This window comes from Octopus bimaculoides, chromosome 28 (assembly GCF_001194135.2).
Source record: "Octopus bimaculoides isolate UCB-OBI-ISO-001 chromosome 28, ASM119413v2, whole genome shotgun sequence".
Taxonomy (NCBI): domain Eukaryota; kingdom Metazoa; phylum Mollusca; class Cephalopoda; order Octopoda; family Octopodidae; genus Octopus; species Octopus bimaculoides.
In genome coordinates, this window is record NC_069008.1 from 3379563 (window position 1) to 3383058 (window position 3496).

Here is a 3496-nt window from a genome sequence, read left to right on the forward strand (position 1 = left end):
AGGAGGAGATGGAGATGGAGGAAGAAGAGGTAAATCAGGTGAAATAATTAGTAAAGGTAGATTAAAGGTGAGATGTGGTAATTACATAGCGGAGATTAATAATTCAGGAATTGATGAAATATCAGTGAGGAGACTTCCATATAGAACAGCAATGATCCCTTTTTCCATTCCTGCATTCGAGGAACCTGTTAATTATGATTTGAGGGACATTAGGGACCGGAGGAGTAAACTAATTAAGTTAGATGAGAATGTGAGTGTGTTGATGTTTCGAGAAAGTCTCACATTAATCAGAACAACAACAACAACAACAGTGGACATACTTCAACATGAACAAGAAGAAGAAGAACCAGTGGACATATGTCGGTGGACAGATGAATGTTTCATTGTCGCCTTTGGGAGAGAAATGAAGGTCTTCAACAGGGATCTCTGCTGTTTAAAAACCATCAGAACTGAGAAATACTACAACACGATTTATAAATACGACAATCAACTCGTGTGTGGTGGTCATTATATTAGAGACTTAACTCAAAAAGAGAGAAACAAGAAATACAAAAGAATATGGAAGAACAACAAGCATTACTATTATTGTGATGACCCTGACACCTTTGACTCTTATTATGTGAATGTGGTTGATATGAAAGATGGGGAATGTAAAGATGAAGTGTGTTGTGGGAAGATGAGGAGAGAGGGAAGGTATGAGGGTGATGAAGGGGTGGATGGTGTGGGAGTCACATCTTTTGGTGATGTTGTTGTTGTGAGGAGGGAGAAGAAGGAGCCTGAATTTTGGAAAGATTGGTGTGTTGTGGAATGGTTCAGGGAAAAGTCTTTGGTGAGGAGGATAAGAATAAGAAGAAGAATAGATTTGGGAGAGATCAATTATATTCCAAGACCTCATTTAACCATAATTGGTGAATGTGTTTATATAAAAGATACAAACAACAATATTTACGAAATATCTCGACATATTGAAGGGGAAACATCTGAAGATGATGTAATCCTGATATTAAAAGATAATCCAAAATATTTGCTCCTCAAAGGAGATGAAATTGAAGTCTGCGATGTTCTTGGTTTTGATGTTTCAGAAAATTCTTTGATGGTTTTTGGAATCATTCCTGGACTTCAATCTTTTGCTTTCTTTCATTTTGACAAATAAATATTTCCAGAAATATTAAACTTCAATCTTATTCTTTCTTCTTTTTCATTATTATTATTGTAAATGGCTTCCCCCGGGAATTGAACCTGCATCACATACATTGCATTCTACACACTAACAATCAGTGTTGTAACATTCCTCAACACACTCTCTTTGTGTGTGTGTGTATATTTATATAGAGTATATGTACATGTGTGTGTATATATATATATATACACACATATTTAGGAATGTATACAAATAAGGCTATATACATGAATATGAACTCACTTTTGAGTCTATATACATAAAGAGGTGCTCCAGCAGGGCCGCATTCAAATCACTGAAACAAGTAAAAAAAATCTTTAACACTTCTGGGATAATTTTCCAGTTTTAAATAAAATGTGTATATAGATGTGTGTGTATATATATATATATATATATATATGTGTGTGTAATGTTTAAATATGCATGTGTGTGCGTATTATATATATATTTATAAATATATATATGCCTGCCCACTTTCTACTGACCATTGTCCACCACTCCCAAATTATTCCTGCTACTAATTCCTTCCACTACATCACACTAACAGATAAACAGCCAAACCACACACACACATACTTACCTCCTGTCTAAGAAAGAACTTTTCCTCCACCCCTTCCCCTTCCGGTCCTTCCACAATGTAACCTCGCGGACATCGGTGGCAATTTTTTCTTCCTCCGTTTTTCCCTTCTTTGGACTTTCCTTGTTTCCGACGAAGAGCTCCGCTCAAAACGTCATATTCTTTCTCTTTCCTTGTTTCTGACGAAGAGCTCCGCTCAAAACGTCATATTCTTTCTCTTTCCTTGTTTCTGACGAAGAGCTCCGCTCAAAACGTCATATTCTTTCTCTTTCCTTTCCCGAGCGTCCAGTAACACAACATCTGTATCACATCCTCACGTTGTTGTTTTTTTGTCTTTTTACTTTTTTTTAAACTTATATATATATATATACACACACACATATATGTGCATGTATGTATATGTATGTCTGGTCCCAAACCAGTGACTTTCATATTGATCTTCCATTGAAAAGCAGACGACCGAAAGCAACAACGGCGACATCAGCAGCAGCAAAACCTTCACATTTTTCTTTTATAACAAATAAAAATTGAAGGACAATTTACAAAGCATTCATGTCATATATTCTCCTATAGATGGCCTAACATCGTGCTAGAAATAACAGCCAAATACTCTGAAATGTGTATCGTTTTTTTTCATAAAAAAGTGAAGGACACTTTCAGAAGCAACTCTAAAAATATTGTCCTCGGGCAGTTTAAGTGTAAAATATTATAAAAGTATGCATCTATGAGTTTTATGTGTTTAAAAAACATAGCAAAGGCGCCTGTGTATATGTAGGTATATATAAATATACATGGTGGTGCAATGGCCCAGTGGTTAGGGCAGCAGACTTCCGGTCATAGGATTGCAGTTTCGATTCCCAGACCGGGCTTTGTGTGTGTTTATCGAGCGAAAACACCTAATGCTCCACGAGGGGATGGTGGCGAACCCTGCTGTACTCTTTCACCACAGCTTTCATCCTGTTTCTGTTGTGCCTGTAATTCAATGGGTCATCCTTGTCACACTGAATATCGCCGAGAACTACGTTAAGGATACACGTGTCTGTGGAGTGCTCAGCCACTTGCACGTTAATTTCACAAGCAGGCTGTTCCGTTGATCGGATCAACTGGAACCCTCGACGTCGTAAGCGACGGAATGCCAACAACAACATAAGATAAACCATGATTAATCCAAAACAATGTGAATAAATAAGCTCTACATTTGGTAGAGTAATTAGAGCCCTGAAGGGTTAGACGGACTTACACGAGCATTTCAGATTAGAACCTATGTTGTGACTGTAAGTGCAAACAAAAAAGACCAAATTTGCCTGGCTGGCAATAAATATTTTGCTTTCCAATACAGTGAATTTAGTAAGAGGCTTGCTTCCGGGTTCATTTCGACTGCGTGGCACCTTGGGCAAGCGTCTTCTACAATGAAAAGCAAAGCCGACCTCTGTGGAATTTGAACTCAGAACCAAAAAAACATGAAATGCCAGTAATCACATTGACCAGTGTGCTAACGAGTCTGCCAGTTTGCCACCTTTAATAACCCTGGGGGAGGGGACTAATTGATTACATTGCTCTCAGTGTTTCACTGGTACTTAATTTATCAACCCCAAAAGGATGAAAGGTGAAGTTGTCCTCGGCAGGATTTGAACCCAGAGCGTGAAAACATGAAATATCGCTAAGCATGCTAACGATTCTGCTTTCTTGCCACCTTTAATAATATTTTCTACTCTAGGCACAAGGCCTGAAATTTTGGG